At 39.5% G+C, this 22,380-nt stretch overlaps 2 pseudogenes; one reads left to right on the top strand and one right to left on the bottom strand.

Annotated features, from left to right (window-relative positions):
• LOC149141486 (transketolase, chloroplastic-like) overlaps window positions 1–22,380 on the bottom strand; it is an 81,706-nt pseudogene that overhangs the window by 17,127 nt on the left and 42,199 nt on the right.
• On the top strand, window positions 20,170–21,510 carry LOC149141487 (structural maintenance of chromosomes protein 1 pseudogene; annotated as a pseudogene).

The following is a 22,380-nucleotide window of genomic DNA, read 5'->3' as shown; positions in this document are numbered from 1 at the left end:
CACACAGAATGCATTCATGGTGGAACCTCTCTCTATCCTTCACAATGCGCCTCGACGTTCTTCCCAGACGAGGTCTACGTTGACCTAAAGAACTTGAAATTGAGCTACCCTCCTTTGTTAGACTCAAATATTCCATAACGACCACAGGGGGGTGACTAGAACTGTGGCACCAAGAGAGAATAAGAACTACAGAACCAAACGAAGAATTACTGAGCTCCTGGAATGTTGCACAAGATCGAAGAAAGTAAACGACCTTCAACAACAACCAATTCACAATCACAAATGCTATTACACCACCCTCTGTGGAAACCACTTTAGAAATCTCCTTCTTGCCTAATTCACCAATTATGCCACCCTCAACAATGACCAATTCGTTCCCACGACTGCCCTTTGAAACCACCACTACGCAGATTACCTAGATCTTGCCACTACCCAAACTTCCCAGACTACCTTGACCCTGCCACTAGTTCCTTAAGCTGGAAACCTCGAGGATAGCGTTAGACCGATTCTTTTGATAGAGGATCATACCATTACTACTTCTTATATAAAGGATTATGATCCTGAACTTGAAGCAGAGAAGATGAACCGTACTCGTGCCTCTTAAATCCCGATGCTCTTCCATAATTCCTCTGTTCTTGAAAACAACCTCCTGCTTATTCAACCTCAACTTCCCTCACGTGAACTGACCACGCCAGACTAGATGGATTAAATTCCACTCACACTCACCGTAATTTTGCATGTTTGCATCTTGATTTCGCTAGTTGCAGAGATTGATCTGAGGAGCATTGACCACGCTTATACATAGTTTGATTCCAAGTGTAGCACCTGTCCAAGGACAATGGGCACACATCATCGCAAACTAGACATCGCACTAAGGAGGGGCAGCACGAGGCAGGAATAGGGGCCAAGTGATATGAAGGCCGACGGGACAGGGGCATGGAGAGGAGGGGAGAGGGTGATGATGAAAGGTCCGCCAAGGTGGCCGAGGCAGAAGGTGAAGGGGGTTGAGGTGAGGTGGAAGGGAGGGAGAAAAGGGGGGGAGAAGAGGCAGAGGGGAAGTAAGGGGCAACAGAGGTGATCAGGAGCTCAAATTTTGTCAAAATTTCAAAGTGTAAGAATTTTGATAAGTTCAGCTTCAGATTGAAGAGCTCGTCATTCTGAATCCAATGGTGTGAATGACACTCAAATCCGAGCTCGTATGCAAAAGTTAGAGCCGGTCAAAGTTCAGGGTTGACTTGATGACATGGTAGGATTAGATGACATGGCAAGGGTCCTAGCCAATCGGGAGGCACCAAGTGTCACTCTGCCATTGGCCCTTGCATATTGGCAATCATAGTCAAAAGGCGGATCACATTACAAGAATCGACCCCAGCACTGACCAGATATGGAGTTGCGAGGCGATATCGACCGAAGTTGCTATCATGATGGATCGCAATTGGATATTGGCAAAAGGTGGACCAGTATGAAGAATCAGCCCCCGACGTAAAGCATGTTGCAATGTGATCTTAATCACACATCACGATTTTATGGTAATCGACCCCCGAAGCAGTTGGGTTGCGATGCAATATATCACAATCGCACATTGCACTTGGTACCTACCAATATATATATGCGCCACTGCCGATAACACCGATTGTGATGAGCGATAGACTACTGGAGTGTGGGATTGTATTATGCTATAGTTTATAATCCAGGGGTCCGCCTTATCACCATATCACATGTTTATGTGTTAAGTCCTGTGTAATATGTATTACCCTTGGCACGCCGATTGTGATATTCGACACAATGTGGGACCATCGCTGTAGCTGTCGGACCTAACTGCAACAGTGACCACTCAGCCCTTAACTGCGAGATTGGAGGGATTGATGGCGGAACTACTGTTTGCTTTAGAACCTCTAGTTTTTTCTGCAGTTAATGAATTTAACTGGCAGTAAGCCAAATTTGGAGGAGGAAATTGTGGTGAGAATGGAAGAAGCCATAACGAAGGCAATTTTCGACCAAATGGGATGAAAAAAGAGGCTAGATAGCCATTTTTGGGAATTATGAACTCATTGGAACAGGTTTTAGAGTCAAAAGAGCACTTATGGATAGGAATTTTGCAAATTTAAGCCTATGGGTTCTCTAGTCTACCAGAGTGTTGATTCAGTTTATGGAGGAGTTCCAAGATGGAGATAACCTTGTAGGGTTATTCCAACCTCCATATGTTTTTTGCAACAACCATTACAGGAATGTTGTAGCTGTATTTCTTCTTTTCTCTATATGTGTATGGAGAAAGAGGCTTGTTTAAGTGCTTCAAATAGATTGTTGTGCTTGTTTATGCTCTTGGAAGTTAGAGTCTGGGGTCTTGATTTGAGAGCCCTTAGCTTGTTGGTTGTTTCATGACTAACTATAGGTTATCATATGTATAGAGTGAGAATTCTTTGCAGAAGAATGTTTCCTTGAAGGGGAAACTAGCCACTCTTTTTGTTAGCACATTTATGTACTCTTTATCTGAAGAATTGTGAGCATAATGAGAAGGGGTCAAGCCTTTATATTTGATCCAAGGAGATGTAGCCTAGGAGGGGTGAACTCCTTTATCAATGGATGGTTTATTATTGTTTGATACATGCTTCCATTGAGTGTTTTGGTTTCATGGTTTAAGTTTTCTTCATGAAACTATTTTTCAGAAAAAACACATAAAATTCATGCTTTTACTTGCTATTTTGGAGTACAACCTCAATCACCATTTTATCGATGAGGGTAATTAGCATAGCATAACTAATCTACCCCAATTCAAATCAAGAGGAGGAAGGGAGTCGAGCTAGGGGAGATTGGGAAAATGAACTCCATTCTTTCATTCCTATTATATCTCTTTTTCCTACAAAAATCAATCTTAACTATCAAGATTTTGAGATTCATATCAACCATTAGGGGATGGTAACCGATCCCACTATGCCATTCATCTCACTGCTTTCTTATTTCATCCTGCAGGCCAAATTGGCTTGCTTGTCAGCTTCCTTATTATTACCTCTTAGGATATGGAAAAACTTTATTTGTTCAAAGAGAGGTATCATTCCCTGGGTTCTCTTGATGATTTGGTTCAATTTATTGTTTTGAGTTGTTGAATTGTAGTTCATATGCTTTATAATCAACAGGGAGTCCCCTAGGATATACATATCCTTGATTCCCTTTTTCTGGGCCAGAGAGAGCACGAGGAACAATCCATATGCCTCAGCTTGATTATTTGTCTTCATTTCCAGTCCCCAGGCAAATCTATCTTCTATGGTTCCTTCGAGATTAATGAGAATAGCTGAGTAATGAGAGTTTATTTTTTTGTTTATACAATTTAGGAATACCACTTCCCCATGATTTGTATTTCATTTGCCAATGGATCTATTCGTGGAAAGTCAATATGTTATGCACTTGTTCCTTGTAATATTATTGTGTTGGTTTGGATGACTGTGTGGTCTTGCATTTGGATGGTTGGATGAAGCTTTTACAAGTTTTGTTAAGTTTCTAGACATAGCAATCACATGTATGGGGAAAACGCATATTTATTTTATGAGTCCAAATTTCGATATTGGATCATTCCCTTTTTGCACCAACGTTAAGATATGAGAAATTGAAGAAAATAAAAGTGTTATAAGGAATGGCCCACTTGTTCCAAAGAAATCCAGACATGTGATGTCATAATATTTTCAAAGTAGACTCCTAGTTATTTGATGCAACAATTATTAAAGTATTTCTCCGTTGTCCATTAAGTGCACTCCATATTTCTGCAATGTCGCCCTTTACAATTTGTAGAAAAAGTCAGTGTGAAAAAAAAATGTTATTGGCCTCCACTTTTTTTTTGGCTTGGTTTGGATTTTCTGTTGAGTATTTTGGTGTGAGGAGGAAGGACGAGCAACAACAATGGGATGTCGGTGGAAAGACAAGTAAAAATTCAGATCAAGTATGGAAAAATGGGCATGGGGCTTGGGATGGATTCGAGTACCATGGGTGGGCCTCTAGTTTCCCACTCTGGAATTCTTTATGGGGATTAAATCTAGAATTCTTGATGGGGATTATGAGAGGAAGCCAACAGTTTATAAAATGTAGATATGGTTTTATCTTGCTAATGTTTCTCTCCCTGTACTAAACTTGGCTTGCTCAATTGTAGCTCTGGTGCCCATGGCATACAATCAAGAGTCTGGGGTTGTTACTATGTTTGGCTTCAAGATTGTTGTAGTCTTTCAGGGCTTGTATTTGGAATTTGAGGAAGTGGGTGTGTGGTATTTTGTGTTGTTGTAGTGTTGTATGCATATTTAGTAACATGGAGAGCGTTTTGTTGTTTTAATAGTTTTAGTTATTTGTACTTTTATGACTGTTTTGATCTTAATGTACATGGGCTGATTCTTGGTGGGAGTTTCAGCTACAGTTGTTGCTCATTCATTGCTTCAACTTATACTACGTGGGTTGAAAATGGCGAAGAGGAAATCTATTATTCCTAGTATGAATTCATGTATAGTTGTTGTTTGTAGGCAATCAGTTATCCCTCAAGAGCTGTATTCTTAGTTTTGAAAATTCATGTCATTAGAGACACGATTTAGACATAGTCACAAACAAACATGTATGTCATTGAAGACCTCTTTCTCAGGAAGGAAAGGGATAACCTTCCTTCACACATATAAGTATCATTGAAGGCTTGTTGCTCAACAAGGAAAGGGATAACCTTCATGTCTCTCACACATATATTATTGAAGGCTTGCTCTTAAACAAGGAAAGAGAGAACCTTCAATAATTTGGCTACCTAAACTTTTGAGTGAAAGGATGGACTTATTCGTTCTAGATAGGTAAAATATCAATGCAAGAAATTTCTTCTTCTAGCTTGGAATTGACATGTTTTTGGTGTGAGTAATGTGTTTCTAACATGGAATTGACAAGATTGTGGTGTGAGTTATGTGTTAGAGACTATTTCTATTTTAGAATTGTTCATAATAATTGTTATTTCTGAACTTATTCTATCTAGTGAGAGAAAATATCATTGTAATAAGTCTTTTCTTCTAGCTTGAAATTAACAATTTTTTGGTGTGAGTAATGTGTAATGTGTTTCTAACTTGGAGTTAACAAGTTTTTGGTGTGAGTAATGTGTTTTTAGCTTGGAATTAACAAGTTTTTGGTGTGAGTTAAATGTGTTAGAGACTATTTTTGTTTTAGAATTGTTTATAATAATTGTTATTTCTGGACTTATTCCATCTGGGGAGAAAAAATATCAACGCAATAAGTCTCTTCTTCTAGCTTGGAATTGACAAGTTTTTTGTGTGAATTATGTATAAGAGACTTTTTGTTTTAGAATTGTTAAAAACAATGGTTATTTATGGACCTATTCTTTTCAGGGAGATAAAATCATCAATGCAATAAGTCTATTTGTCTAAGTCTCTTCATCTAGCTTGGAATTGACAAATATTTTGGTGTGATTAATGTGTTTCTAGCTTGGAATTGATGAATTTTTGGTGTGAGTAATGTGTTTCTATCATGGAATTGACAAGTTTTTGGTGTGAGTTAGTGTTATGAGACTATTTTTATCACGTGTATAGAGATATAAACTTTTGTGATGTTATCATAACATAATCCTATAACATGATGTTATGAGATCCACAATTTCCATTTATTATAAGTTTAGTCTTTTAATTTTTAAAAGGTTCAGATACTATGCATTCAATCTTGTTAATATTAGTGTATATCCTATGATCCAAAGAAATGCTAAAATATATATGGTGAAATGTATATTTTATTTTTAAATCCAATAATATTTATTAGATTATGTAAATCATAACATAAACCATATTAATGAATCTATTTTTGAGTTTTTATTGATAACATTCAATAGTTTTACTATGTTGGTCATCTTATATGTCCCATAAGATCTCCTTAGTCATATCTCATATATACAAATGCTATGGCATGTCCAGGTCAAGGACATTTGATTTCAGGTTCCTAAGATTTTATTGTTAGTGTTCCATGAAATTTCAAACCAAGATTCAAGATTTAATAAGTCATTTGCGTGTCATGGTCATTTTGTTTTTTTACTTATGATAAATATGTGAATTTTTTTAACATAATTATGTTATTTAATTTTTTTAATCAAGCCTTTATTGGTGAAGGGTTAATTTATTATGAGAACATCACTCTTAAAGGGCAAAATTTTAAACATAACTTTTCATAACTTTTCTTGACGGGAAGCATAAGGACCCAAAATGTCAAAAAAAAAATAGTCTGAAGGGTAAAAAGAAATCCAAATTCCAACCCTGCTTGCATACCATGTTGACATGTAATATTTGCACTTATATTTTTGGGTCACCAGCGGAATAATAATAAGTTAAAGATAAATAGAGAAATGTTCCAGGTAGGCAGGACGACAATGCATAAAGCACGTGTGTTTCAAATTTCCTATTCTAGGAGGACCACCACCATAAATATTGCTATATGTTATACGTTTGTACATGTTCCGAATAATAATTTAAAAGATAAATAGAAGAATGTGCGAGATAGGCATGCGGGGAATGCATGAAAAACATGTGTAAATATTTCTATATGTTATACTTTTGTACGTGTTCCACCATGTGACTTACTTGTATGAACCTGTAAATCAAGTAACCAAATTGAAGATTCTCTACTTTCCTTCCTCGACGCGCTAAATAGTTACTAAAGTTTGCTATTTGTCCTTAACCCATAAACAATGTCCCATGCTAAGAAGTTAAGGGCTTATACTGATCAAGTTAAGTAAGGGCCTCTATGCAGAGGGATTGAGATGAGAAGATAAATGATAAGAAAACTCCTCTGCAATAGTGTTGTGAAAGAATGTTGCATGTTTTCCTATCCTCATCACATCTTTAAGTACTTTTTCCACAATAAGGGATTATTCAAAGGCATCATTTATAACAATTAGAAGAGTTTACTAGTAAAGAAAGGGAATTATTGTAATGCTATCACAAAATGAACAATCCTGTGTGTGCACCAACATAATTACTAAAAGACAGGGAGTGCTACTACTTATGGTTGGCTCTATCTGGTCCAACCACAATTGTAAATGCATTAGAGAGCAAGGTGCTCCACATTATCGTTACCAGTCTAGGCATGCAAAATGGAGATAAAGAAAACAAGCATGATTGAAACAAAAACATTGAGCAACTGAATTCCTCTGCATAGAGAAATTGCAAATTGAGTGAGGTCGTTTCATTATAATGTTACGACTGTCTATCATATCATAATATTTCTAAGTTTGACTTGGGTCCACGACAGATTTGTCCTCAACATAACTGATCGGTTCACCCTCCTTTCTTCAGAATTTCTTGCGATAAAAAGCAGTGCCTACTATCAATGCTAGAGCGATGATTAGAATTCCGCTAAGAGTTACTCCCAAGACAACTCCCAATTTTCTCTTCTTAGAAATTGGCAAAGGCTTAAATAGGTTAGGGTTTCCAGAGTAGCTGTAGCACATTAAAAAATATATTTCCCATCATTGCGGGGCATTAAGATCATTTATAATTCCAATTTTAGGTATGTATGGAAATTATAGTATAGAAAAGATGAAAGGAAATTCTGAACCTCAAAATCTTAAAAGGAGATTTGTGAGAATGTAATAGTATATTATTACTTCATTTTCAATGAATTGTTGATAAGTTTGTTGAAAAGTTGTGCAGGAATCACACCGCTGAAATTGTTATTTTCTATAAACCTGTCATAAGGAACATTGCCGCAATATGTTAGAGATTAATTCTTTTAATTTGAACAACACCTATGAAAAATAAACATATACAAGAAATATAAAAGACATTGCAGGGAGATGGTACTGGTTAATTGTTTCAATTGACAATGACAATAATAATGGGAGAGTAGGGGAACTTACAACTCTTTAAGGTTTTTGTGTTCAGGTAGCCACTTTGGAACACTACCACTAAGGTTGTTGTTTCTGTAGATACCTTTAATAATAAGTAAAGTAAACACATCGCAATTTTTGTGTAAAATAATGATAAACACCATTTTTTTGAAAATACATAATTACAATGTGAATATTTATTATTGAGAATTAACATACAGTCGCTCTAACATTGCTAAATTGGAGAAAATTCCAATGAATTGTAGCTTATGAATTATCTCATTCTAAGAAGGCTTGCACTTGGAGTAACCAAGCATTGCCTTTAGCACACTCCAGTTGGATGTTCTGTGATTGTGGTGAAAGGTAGGCGACTTCTCCTACATGCTAAAAGATTTCGTAAAATCCTTGATAATTTTGTCTTTTCTCATGAAGGTAGGTAGTTGTTGAAGCATATCGATGCATTTCCTTTCTTCATGGTATATGACATTCACATTTCCTTTTCCTAGCTTGCTTCCCTGCATTCTTGTTGTTGTTTGCACCTGCTCTCTGTTAGTGGACGACCCACCCAAATGACAACCTCGACTAATTGGTAAAGAAGAGGAACATACACAATCCTTGGGATGAAAAGGACATGTGTCCAGACTCTGAGACATGGTGGCAGCTAGTAGTAGAGAGGTGGCAACAAGGGAATGACACAGTTGCATGACAAGGCGGTGAGGAAACTTTGGATAAAATGTGTATAATTGTGCCTTCCTTCCATTTGTTACAGACACATCATTTACAAGCGTGCTGATGCTATCTTTTCTTGCTTAGATACTGGCATCGTAAAATGAACCACCTCACAAACAGGCTCTCCATCACAATCCAACAACATCATACCCAACAAACATTTAATATTAACTAAGTAATGCTAGAGTAGCATCTACCATTACTTCATTATTCATAAAAATATTAATAATATGGATTTCAACACTAAGATTCGTTGCTCTCTGCCTCAGGAAGAGGCCAAATAAAACCTCATCCCTTCTAATTCACTAATGGAAAACCTTGTCGCTATTTAACAGGTTGAGAAAAAGGTGAACTATAGCGTGCAAAGTAAAACTTTAGGTTTAATCATTTGATTTTTATAAACATGCTCTTATTTAGAGGCAAACCGATTAATATAGTCCCTGCTGCATTATGGAAGGGACTAATAAAAGTTTCTCCATAGCTTGAACGCATTGCATTGTAATCATATTGCATTCCTTTTCATATTCTTGAGCATTATCCTAGTATTATAACATGTGAACCATTATAACCATATTAAAGCACTGCAAATATTGTCTTCAATGCACTGTACTATCCTTAAGGCACTATAAATCACATTAAATGCTACTGTAAAGATTGTAACTCACTCAACGCACTGTAAAATAATCCTCAATATACTGCAAATTCAGAGGCGATAGAGCTTAACAAGATATCATTACAACAGATATATGAAAATTCTCTCTTTGGTAAACTTAATGGTCATGGCTTAGATTAGGGCACAAAACCCTAATTTTAATGTAACACAACATATTGTGATTTAAATTGGAATAAATGTAGTGTACTTCATTCAAAATAGGATTATGGACTATATGGCTATCATATTCTTTCATATACCAATAGAATTTGTGATGTTGCTTTAGAGGAATTCCAGTAATATCAAATTTAAACAGAGTATCACAATCCATAACATAAAATAAAACACCTGCCTAATTAATTAACATGCACCATATATGTATTGACAACACTTATTATATGTCTCCCTGTCATCTGCTTCTTTGTTTCCTACCAATTCTGCCCCTATCAATTTTGTATGGTAAAAGAATATACTTGTGTTCTCTGCGTTACCTTCTACCTCTGCCTCTGTCCTATCACTATAACCTGATACCTGACACTCATTCTTTGCGTTCCATCTTTCTTGTAGATTATATATGCGCATTCTTTTTCTTCTTTATTTCTCTTTAGACCGTCATTTTCTTGTTGAAGAGTTTTTTTAGTCTACGAGATTTCTCTTGTGACCGATTCACACAATGTTCTTTTAAGGGTTTAGCCTTATTTTCATTTACATAGGTTATGGTATCCTCCTCTACTAGTTGTTCTTTATGCTTCCTTTGAAATTGAAGTGTCTTTTGACATGATACTTTAAAATCACAGTCTTCCTCTTATTCATGTTAAACCCCATAGTGACATGGGATATTTGATTAATATTACTTGGTTATTTCATTTTCTTGTAATTCTTCAAAGGTGAGTTGGAGCTTTTGGATTTGATGTAGGCCTATTTTATTTCCCTTGACTTTCTTTCACTGTGTTTATTTTAGGTTTGATTTCTATTTGGCTTAATTCTCAACACTGATCATCTCACTCAACAAATTTTTAAGCAGAGACTAAAACTTGAAAAGAAGTTCCCTAATTTGTCTTTATTTTCAAAAAGAAGTTCCCAGACTTGTCTTTCTTTTCACATTTATTTCTGATTGCTCAATAACATGATAATCTACTAACCACATGATATTGCATATATTCACTCATTCAATCCATATTGGGTAGTGGCTTGCTTCAAATCTTGTTATGTACTCCAAATTTGAAGATAAACTCTTTTATAGATCAATTAGTAGCACATATTACACAAGCTTTGACTATTGGAGGAATGTCAATAGTATGGTAGTTAGCCCTACCAATATCATTTTTTTAATAATTGCAGACATTGTTATCATTGAATCGAATAATCTCTTTTTCTTCATGTACATGAAATATGCACCTACACCAACCATAGAAGAGATTTCATTTTGAATTGCTAGTCTTACATAGTTTTTGAGTGCTTTGATTTGGGTTTGCTCCAGTTACAATAAGTAAAATACCAAGTCCCTTCAACACCTCAATTGTAAATTTGATATTTTTTAAGATATTTTGGGGTTTCTCTCCCCCTGAGATGTTTCTACTCCTCCAACGATGATTGAATTCTTCTTTTGATTTCTTGAGTTGCTCCCCCTGAGGCTATGATGACTTCATTTTGCTGTTGAATTCTAAAGCTGCTCCTTTTTCTTCCTCTTCCATACCTTAGTTGTTTGCCTTATTTTGTCTGCATTTTCTTCACTATTTGGTCTGCTTGGAGTTGTTTTAATCTTATGTTTAGAGCTCTTTAAGGTATATTGCAACTTGCAATCCTTGGCTTTGTGACCAAGGTTATCACACACATAACAACTTGTGTGGCCACAAAATATAGGAAATGATGTGTATCTTCTTATATTCATGTTCTTCTTTATATACATTTTTCATTCAACAAATTTATGTCCAAATTCATTTCACAAATGACAATCACCATAAAAATGATTTGTGTACCTGGTAGATGATTCCCTTCCTTGATTGTTTGCTTGAGGGTGCCTTCTTGTTTCGTGCATATTCTGCTGGTTAAACTTGATTTTCTTTGTCTTACATTGTGCTGCAACATGTCTAGGTTCATGGCAAGAAAAACATTTGATATCCTTCAAAGGATCAAATAATATTCTTTGGAATCTTTCAAATTTGCTTAATTCATCTCTAGGAGCAAATAGCCTTTTTTCAAAGAACATTTTCTTTGAACCATTCTTTTCATTTTGATTATGCTGCTTGGCTTTGCTTGTTTCCTTGTAATTCATGCTGTTTGTCCCTTCTCCTACATGTCCTTTTAATGTTGTTTTGTTCTCTTTAATGGTTTCCATATCTAAGTTTTTCATGGAGACAATCTCGTCTTGTAGCTTTTTACATAGTCTATTATTTTCATCTAGTTCATTTCCAATCTCATCTTCTAATCTTTCATACTGTTCTTCTCTCTCCCTTAGCCGGTTGTTGATCATTTCTTCAATTTTCCTTGCTTCTTCTAATTGTGTCCTTAGACTAATAATTTCTTCCTTGTACTCATGCTCTCTCTCATCACATATCTGCACCAATTTATTCAAATCTTTGTTTTCATTACTCAATATCTCTATTTCATTCAGGCCTAGGTCATGCTTGACTAGTTTTTCAACTAACTTTTCTTTAGTTTTATTCACACATGCAGAGGTGTCATTCAACTAAACATGGGAATTTTCTTCTTCCTCTTTCTCTTCTCTTTTTTCTGTACTACGGCCACTAGTATCTCCTTCATGCATGAGCTACAATCGATCCCAAATTTATTTTGCAAATATTAAAGATATAACAATATCAATATCTTTATTGTGAATGTTGTTATATATTGCACATTTTTCTTGAGAATTCCAGTGTTGTTCTTGTATATAGGGAGAGTCTTTACAGTAACCATCACATACTAGCTTCATGTTGTAGTGGCTACAATCACCCTCCAAAATTTTTCCTTAGCCTCGTTTTGGAGCCTCCCTTCCAACATTCACAACAGCTTTCCTTGCTTCGTCAAGTTCACAAGCTTCAGTGTCTTTCTTGCACAAAGGTAGCATGTCGGTCACAGCTTGATCCGTTCCCCTCACAGGTTGTTCACCCGGACTTGGTCCAATTGCAGGCAGAGCAACTTCCCACTGAAAATTACACATTTCTGGAGGGAAACCAGCCTTCCCTCCAGAAATTACGCAATCCTCTCTGGAATCCTTCTGGGCTCCAGTATTGCGCAATCTTGCCTGCCAACACTCCCAGCAAGATTTGTGCAAATTTCCTTAGCAAGGCTGGTCAGCCTAGAATTTGCACAAATCTGGGCAGCAGTCAGCTGCTCTACCCAAAAATTGCACAAATATCTTGGGAAGCCACCCTAGCTCCCAACCAGAAATGCACATTTTTTGTCCAGCAGTTGAGCAGTCTCTTGCATGTGCAGCTGAGTTGATCAGTTCCCTCTGGGACTGAGAAAAAAAAAACTTGCATGCATGGGCTTCTTTTCCCAAGGCAGCATGCAAAGACATCCCTTGTTTTAGGGATCTATGCTTAGCAGTTGGAGGTTACATGCAAGGAGCAATTCTGAAACCTCCCATCAAGTGTCGCTTCCCCTAGATTCGTGGCATGCACGTCACAACCTTGATGTTATCAAAACTCATCAACTAGACGCTGTAGAGATCATTCCTCACATCAACCTTGCAGCTCTAATATCCCACATCACATCTAGGAGCAATCGGCACATTCAACTCAACTATTTTAGGGTAAGCCCGCTTCCATGCCTTGTGCTGCATTTCTGTCGCTTTTTGTGTTTCGCTTGTGGGAGTATTGTTTTCTTGATTTCTTTGAACGCTTGCTGTCGTTTACATATATACTAGCTTTTCCTAGATCTATTTCAATTTTCGTTGCTATCTCATTACTATCGCATGCATGAAATTGTTTTGCATGGACGTTCGCCCAACTGGCAAACTGCCTCATCCACTTGCATGTTGATATGTTTGCTGAACCTTTCGTTCATGTTTTTCATGCACTGTCAATCACTTCTGCTATCACTTAGTGTCGCCATGCATTTACTGTCTTAGTTGCTTTCAGTTGCCTGTCAGCGAGTCGGACCAACCTTGGCCCATACTCTGCCTTCACCAAGTCTGCATTGCACAATCTAGGGAAGGAAGGCTCACCTTCCTCTCCAGATTTGGGCATTCCTTCCTAGCACTAGCCTCCATGACTGTTTTGTGCATTTTTGGAGGACAGTGGCTACTTGGCCCATGAAATTGCGCAAATCTGTCCCTAGGCCAACAATCCTTCCTAGATGGAATTGTGCATTGCGCAATCCTAGTAGTCTGCAGCCAGAGTGGATTGTGCATTGCGCAGTTCCAGCAGTCAGCCAGTCTCCCAACAACCCAGACTGTGCCTTGTGTAGTCTTGGCAGTTAGTCTCCCGACCTCTCGGCTGAAATTGCGCAACCTTCATGATCATGCACCCAATTATGTTGCAAGTCAATACTCATGTTCATTTTGGTTTTTTACTAACAGATTGCTTGCCATGAGTGTTGCCATGTCTCCAGGTATCCCAGGTGTTCATCTGCCTCTCAACATTACAGGTACAATGGTTTCCAGGAGAGAAGAGATAAAGACACCGTTCAGAGCACACTTAGGGATGCAATCGATTAAGTGTCCATGGACTTGCCTACCCACAAAGACTTCAAGTGTTCGTAGACAAGGACATCAAGATATGACAACAATAACATCACAATGAGAAGCATCATGAACAATAGATGAAGACAACATACCAAATGCAACGAATGCCAGAGGAGGGTTGTTGAAAACATGGAGGCGGAACAAGGTTGCAAGCTCAAGCAGGTCCATTGATGATGAAAGCAACTTTGGAGACTCCAGCTATGAAGTGATGACGCGACATGAAGATCGTACAAAGGCAGAAGATGGAACAAAGAAGGAGTTGCATGTGCTGAAGCAACAACTCAGGAAGAACATAAAGCTGCATAGACAGACGAATGAGTTGCAACAGGAACAGGAACAGTAGTGGGTGCAACATGCACTCACAAATGAAACTATGCCCATACAAGTTAAGGATCCATCCCAGTAGCTAACATAGAGAAGACATGTTGAGCAGTGTTGTTGATCGCATGCAATGGTGATCCAAAATGGATTTTGGATAGACTCCTAAGTCTAAGTGTTCCTCACAGAGGAAAATGAAAGTCCAAGGAAGTTCCTAGACATAGCCCCATTGTAGAGATCTTTTCATTCTGAATCTACTGCAACTTGAATGGGCAAAAATGGACTTAGGATGCAGAAGTTATCGCTCAAAGAAGATGCCCTTTGTTCTTTGGAAAAAGAGGCAAAATCCCCTAAAAATGGCAAAAAAAAAACCCTTATAAAGGGAAATCGCATCAGAGAAGAGTCAAAGAGGCAGACTTAAGTAGAGGTGGAAGACACTCTGATTCGCCGATCCGATGTATCGGATCAGAGGCAGACACATATGCGATATCGGGACCCTGGATCTGGCGATTACGATCATGCGATACGCCAATCGCCGATGATCGGATCGACGAATCGGCATCGGCGATGCCATATGGAAATACCCCGGGACTTTACGATATGCGATTGCGACAAGTCGCATCGCAATATCGCATCGGAGTAGTACAACAGAGCGGGGCCGATATACATATGACTTGCGATAGCTGGACCCGATGGAGTTATAGATGATATTTTATATATTTTGAGATCTGGAAAACGACATTTTCCTTTGTATTTCGCATTTTTGTTAAATAAACGAAATGCAAAGGAAATGCACCCGATGCGATGAAGTGGGCCTGATGGAACTTATAGATGAAAATATATATCATTTCAAGTCTGCCATAGAGCCATTTTGTGGTATTTTCAGTGTTTTAATGTATTTTTAAATACATAGAGAAACCACGAAACGAGCAGGATTTCAGGCGGGCCGTAGGCGGTAAGTGGTTTTGGCCAGGCTCCACCCGAGCCCATACACTGGCTGCCACGTGGCTAGGCACCGGAGAAAGAAAACCACCCTTTTCAGGTGGGGAATCTCCGTGCGTGTTAGCCACCCGAAATCAATAATAGTCGTTGATCAACGATGGTGCCCAAAGACGGATCCGAAAGGATACAAGGAAGAATTAATGATTTTTGAAGTCCGATAGGCTGCGCTTGGGCAGATTTTTACAGGGTTTCTGTGTATTCTCTGTGTAAACAGAGAACGACCATTTTTGGGATTTCAAAGGCCCAATGGTCCCTTCCGTTGTAGAACAGGTGGCCACCAACCCTGAAGGCGTTTAGCAATGATTGCTAACTCTCAGAGGGGGATTTGAGCTGACAGAGGTCGAGAGCCAGAGAGCCCAGAAGAGGAAACGAAGAGACAGTGCCGATTGGCTTAAAAAGCCACATAATGACATAAAAAGAAAGGGGGGAAGCAGAGCAGTTGCAAGCTGAAGGCAGAGAGTAGAGAGAGAGCAAAAAGCTACTGCGTAGAGCAGCTGAGGGAGCCTTTGGGGTCACTTGAAGTTCAAGTGAAAAGCCAGAGAGTTGAAGGTTTCAGAGAGCCAAAGAAGCCAGAGCCGAAGAGCCAGAGCCAGAGCCAAGAGCCAGAGCAAGAGCCGAGAGCTAGAGCCAGAGCTGAGAGCCAGATATCCGAGAGCTTCAAGAGCCAGGGATAAAATGGTGTCTAAACCCATTGTTTCTATGTAAAACAGTGGAGTTGAGCCAAGAGCTTGTAAAAGGACTTTGCCATAATCCCAGAGAGCCTAGTTGAGTTGACTAGAGCTCAAGGAGATGTAGCCCAAGAGTTTTGGGTGAACTCCATATTAAGTTGTTGTCTTATGTGTTTGTTATTTGCTGCACTATTTTCACTGTTACATGTATTTACATATCAACACAAACAACATATTTTAAAGCACATAACAGTTAAAATAACCATAAGCATACACCTATTTTTCAAGCATATTTTACTTCCGCATTGGTTAATCATTTGTGACTTGGGAATATATAAGCTTTGGAAGTGGGAGAAGTTCTTGTAAGTTAAACAAGAAGCCTAAGTGCCCCATTTTCAAATCAAATGGATTCAACAACATACATGTTGTTGAGTGCATGCATGAAATCCAACCCATCCAACACACTCACCAAGGCGAAGACAAGAAGCAAGTCCAACTGGGGCTGAACATGTACTTTGGCAAGGTGATGTGCATGACCACCAGCACACACTTGAAGATCATCACGGACACTATGCATCAGTGTGTTTCTGGTTCAAACATTCCCAAGAAGACCATGGGCATGTTAGCAAACGAGTTGGATGAAGGGGTTGACCCAATGCATGGTTGCAACAGAGGCAAGAGGTCGCTTCAACAAGATGTCACCATGAGGTGCATGCACACCATCACGAACGATCAATATTGGCATCAACTCACCACCTTCACCATCACAAGCATGTCAAAGAGTTGGTCTCATCACAACGGACCGAGTGTCAGTGATGTCTTGCAAGGCTTGCTCAAGCCATGTTGTCTCACACGAGTACATGTGCATTGTAATGTTGAGTCATGTCAAGTGTAAGTCAAGTGTCAATGGTTGGATGTAACGGTCATAGAGTAGGTGAAGAGTCATGAGGGTAGTTGAACTGTCACAAAGGGGGATGTCAAGGGTCACCCCACCCTTTGCTATAAATAATCCCTCATAACTCATTGTAGAGGCTTTTGGTCAGCCAAGTTTCTGATAAGACTATCTTGGATAAATCTTGGATAGTATTGTAACGCGCCTTGGCTTCTCCACTGCATGGAGCTAGTTCATCTCTTTGGAGGATCAGGCGGATGTGGTTGTAATGTTCTACTGTTGTGGCTAGCAGGTTTACATGGATGTATTATATGATTGTTACTTACACTTATTTATATAATAAGAGCCAACACATTTTCGTGCATATGTTGCTATTGTAGTTGGATTGTTCCGGTTGCCTTAATGATATATGTTGTTTAACTTACGTATTTGTGTATGAACTGATTTGTATGCAATTATATGAATCTTGTTGTTAATGTGTTGTATATGTTGTTAATGTTGTCCCGTCCATGTCAACTGCTCTGCCAGACACTAGACAGATCTTTCACATGAACCTTGTTGTAACAATCGTTGCACTCGTCTTGGATTGATCTGTGAGTGTTGTACGTGTTATCTTACCTTGTATGTTGTGACTGCCGCATCCGAGTGGACTGCTCCGCCGGAAGTTGTGCATGTCCTTTTGTGTTGTGTGTTCCTAGTCGAGTTGGGACTGATCCCTTTCAACTTGGAACTCACCTTCACCCTCATCTCCCCTTTATGTGTTAGAACCTCTCATACACCTTCTTTGATTCACTGCATCGGTCATACCCTTGCTACTGATGGAGTTATCTTACTTTCCTCTGTACGACATCGCAGTCAAGGCATTAACTTACGACCCACTACTGGGACTCTTACACCAAACGGTCTAAGGCATAATTGGGACTTCTTACCGGGGAGATCCCCTTGACATGTTAGCGGGTCCGACACCGTCAACATTTTTAGTGCTAGAAGGAGGGCTTGATGACAAGCTGTGTCCTCTCATCTAGTTTTGAACCTTTGCATATCTTTCATGGAGTCTTGCACTCTTCTTCCCCCGAGGTGTTTTTCGAATCGTGAAGATGTCTCCATCTCGGGGAAGCTTTTCAATCTCTTGTCCACTCACACGTATGATGGTGAAGGCGAAGTGGCCTAGCCTGAGCACTTACATAACTTTATTTCCATGATTCATGAGGAAGATGAGTTTTCTAACGAATAGGCTGGTTTGCTGCTTGCATACACACTTCGCGAATCTCCATTTCGTTGGGTGCTCAACCTATCGGCTGACACCGTGCACTCATTTGAGCACTTTTGTGATCTTATTGAAGACACGTTCTATCATTTTGATCCAGACCATCTTGACCAGAAACTGTTACAACAATAGAGGGCTCCGCATGAATCTGTTATTGATTTTTGGCAGCGCTTCTATGACTTGTAGTTTCAAGCTCCGAGGAGCCAGATGAAATTTGCTTATCTTTGGGACCGGTTCGAGTACTGCCTTAATAAATCTGCGTGTCCCAAGAGAATTTTTGAGATCAAGCCTCGCTCAACATTCTTCGTTGATAGAGCTATGCAATCTCATGTGGAAGTGGGCACTCTCTCAACTGACTCTCTGCCTTCCTCTTATTCAACAGCTCCACCACTGCTCAGTGATGTTGAGGATCATGTTCACACACCTGTTCATCCTTCACACCCTCCCAACATCACTTCACTCAAATTTCACGCATATTTGTTGTGAGTCCTCTGAGTCCTCATATGCATTCTTTTCTACGACCCCTGTCTTCGCACCCAGGTGTTTCTTCAGATGATGTTGTCTTGTGTTCGTCCATCCAGACTCTTCACTTGTTGTGAATTAGGAACAACCCACTAACGGAGTTGGTGTTGCACAACCAACATGCGCTGTCATTCATGAAGAGTATGAGTGGGAGCTTGAGCATCAACACTCGGTGAAGGATGACTCCCTTCCGTTTGAGCCCCCTCTGTTCTTTCCTAACATCGTTGGTGAACCTGCCATCCATGATTTCGCATGTGTGTCTTCATCCATGGATGCACCCATTGTTGATCTTTCGTAGGACACACCGTATGTTAGCCCATCATCCAACAATGGAGAGGACCAATCATTCATTGGAAATCCACTTGATCTTTCATCTGCTTTTTCCAGAAACGCAGAGGGTGAACATCCTTCCTCCTCATCTACCCCTTTGTGTGATTCATCAAACCATGAGGATGTCGACCAACATCTTGAATTTTCTGATCTTGGTTGTCATGATCTCTTCACCTCATCATCCGATCACAATGTTGATTCACTTGTTGTTAATCCATCTAAGCCACTGGTCTATGAAGATCCATCTGTCAATGAAGTCAAAACCCCACAGACCGTCAAGGCACTTTAGCCCGAGCTGATGGTTATGTCAGGCCCTCACTGTCCTGAGGTTGGTTTCGCTTCTGATTAGGAAATTGTTCAAACACTCAAGGCTCCTCATCACTCATCTGTATGCACTCAAGATCAATCTAACACTCAGATTTTACTTCCTCCACTCGAACTACATGATCCCATTGCTCATGCATTGGAGGAGTCTTACATTGCAAGCACTCGTGTACGACACAAGCTATCTTTGTTTCTTTCATTTGATTTCATGTCACAGTCAAGAGTGTGCTTATGCTTCAAAGTTGCACGTAGTGTCACACAACACCATGATAAGTCCGCAGACTACCCGTCATGCACATGCACTCACTTATGTCCCATGGGCACTTTGAATCACAAAGTGTGGTTGTCTTCATTGTTATATCTTTCTTGCTTGCTGGTTCACACAACTGGGTTTCTCATGGACCAAGCCTTCACCAATGGGTCTACCAATGTGCCATTGGCTGCATTGGAAGTATCACTTCACGTGATTAGGCCTGTTATCACTGAAAATTCTAATGCCAAAATTTCAAAACCGCTCACAAAGCTCTTTAGGTTATTTCGTAGCTCATGTAATAATTTTTAAGTGTTTTTGCAGCGCATAAATCCTTTTCGTAGTTTCGCAGCGCAACATGTTTCAGGCTGCGCTACAAAATTGGGAATTTGTTCGAATCCACAGCAGCTGTCATGCAAAATAGCTCTAGGGTGGATGCACTTTACAGGAGGCATGCTCTCAAGTTCCTGCGTGTATGCTTGTCATCAGTTCTGAATCTGAAGGTGACAGTTTTAGTGATTGCCAGGTACTACCTCAGGTTAAAAGCACCCTTGTTGTTTGTCCCATGGTAGCTGTTATTCAATGGAGGAACGAGATTGCTCGGTTCATTGCTGAAGGAAGCACTAAAGTTGGTTCATCATGGCGCAACTAGATGTAAAGATCTTTTCCCTAGAGACTTGTGTAAGGAGCCCGCGAATTCTTTGGAATCAGCGCCCTTTCTCCCAACAAGACTTCGAGGATTGTAGGAGAAGCCACGGTAGAGCCAAAAGAGTGAAGCCCAGCTCAATCTTTACAGAAATAAATCTTACGAAGACTGCTTTGAAGGGCCTAAGAAGGACTACAATCAAGACTAAATATCTGGCAAGAGATACATATGTGGTCATATGAGAGGAATTTGAGGTATCCTTGAAGATCTTATAGAGGAGCTTATTTACAGAGAACGCGAGGCTTGAAGAAAAACCCTTGCTCTCCCGTCACTTCCCAGCCAAAAAAGATGCCTTCAGTTGTGTCGAGCGGACGAATACACCGGCTGGAACTGGAGAATTTTAGGTCTTGTAAGGGGCACCAGCTGATAGGGCCATTCAAGAACTTTACGGCCATGATTGGACCAAACGGGGCTGGAAAGTCCAACCTCATGGACGCCATCAGTTTCGTTCTAGGGGTTCGCTCCATGCAGCTCAGAGGAGCGCAGCTGAGGGATCTCATTTACGCCTACGACGACAAAGAGAAAGAGCAGAAGGGAAGGAAGGCCTTCGTTAAGCTTGTTTACTTGAACGCCAGCGGCGAGGAGCTTCATTTCACGCGCACAGTCGTCGGCTCTGGCGGCAGCGACTACAGAATTAATAATAAGACGGTCACATGAGACGAATATAACAACAAGATGAAGTCCCTTGGAATTCTCGTTAAGGCTCGCAATTTTCTTGTCTTCCAGGGTGATGTTGAATCTATTGCTTCAAAGAATCCAAAAGAGCTTACTGCACTTTTTGAGCACATATCTGGCTCTGAAGAATTTAAGAAAGACTATGAAGATCTCGAAGATCAGAAGGAAAGAGCTGAGGAGAAATCAATTTTCACATATCAGAGGAAAAGAACTGTAGTTACTGAAAGGAAGCAGAGAAACATCTCCGTTTGCAGGAACAACTGAAATCTTTGAAAACCGAGTATCTTCTGTGGCAAATTTTTAACATTGAGAAGGATATAGAGAGAAATGAAAGAGAGCTGGAAGTGGAAGAAATAAAAATGACAAGAAACATCATTCCAAGCGAAGCTACAATAGCGAAAGTGATCGTTCAAGATTGTGGTCTTCATCATATGAGAATAGTATGTTGGTAGATGTTTGAGCTTTAAGGAACTCTATGTTAGTGCTTGATAAAACTATTGGTTGGAAAGCTCCTATATTCTGTATGAGGATGATGAAGGTGATAAAGTTTTACTTGCAACGGATAGTGATCTCGTGGCAGCTGTGAATTATGCTAGGTTAGCTGGATTGAAGGGTTTGAGGCTTCATTTAGATTACTCAAATTTGGAATAACGACAAGACACAGAAAGAAATTCCAGATGGTATGGTTGCTGTTTTGATAGCTGATATGCCAGATGTTCTATCCCATGTTTCAGTGCGAGCAGGAACCTGCAAGGTATGTTTTGTTACACGTTTTGACCAGAAGATTCTCAATGATTTCCGAGCAAAAGAAGGGAAGGCATTGCTGATACAGCCTTCTTCATTGGGTTTGACTTATTCTGAAATCGATGGGACTGATGTGCTGGGAGGTTGTGCAATATTGTCATCTTCAAATGAGCAGACCCCAAGAATCATTTTAAAGAAGAAGCATTTTGCTGGAACATATGCAGTGTCAGCTGATGAATTTAATGGTGAACTGGTGGGATCTAAATCTTTTAATATTGCATATTTGAGAGGAAAGGTACCTTCATGGGTCAAAGTTCCAATGTCAGTTGCTCTACCATTTGGAGTGTTTGAGAATGTCCTATCACAAGACATCAACAAGGATGTTGCCAATAAAATAACAGCTCTGAACAGCCTTGCAACTAAAGGAGATTTCAGCAAACTTGGTGATATTCGAGAAACTGTTTTGCAGCTTAGGGCACCTCTCAAATTGATCAATGGATTTGAAGAAGCGTTGAAACGCTACCGGGAGATAGTCCCACATCTCTGACTGGCTGGGCCAACATCTTTTGCCCCAATTATTGAAGCAGCAATTCGTATTGTGAAACAGAGTGGTGGGCAATACCATGTTCCTTTGATAATTGCAGATGGACAGGTAACAAGAAGTGTTGACACTGACAATGGACAACAGAATACAGTCAATGCAATAGTGGAAGCCAGTGAATATCCACTATCAATTGTCTTAGATGGAGTGGGGATTTAATCACATTACAACCCAGA

The sequence above is a fragment of the Pinus tabuliformis genome, chromosome X (assembly GCF_031772625.1).
Source record: "Pinus tabuliformis cultivar Carrire ecotype Pingquan chromosome X, CPIR1, whole genome shotgun sequence".
NCBI classification, from domain to species: Eukaryota; Viridiplantae; Streptophyta; class Pinopsida; order Pinales; family Pinaceae; genus Pinus; species Pinus tabuliformis.
The sequence above is the reverse complement of the archived record's forward strand: the minus strand, read 5'-3'. Positions and strand labels throughout refer to the sequence as shown.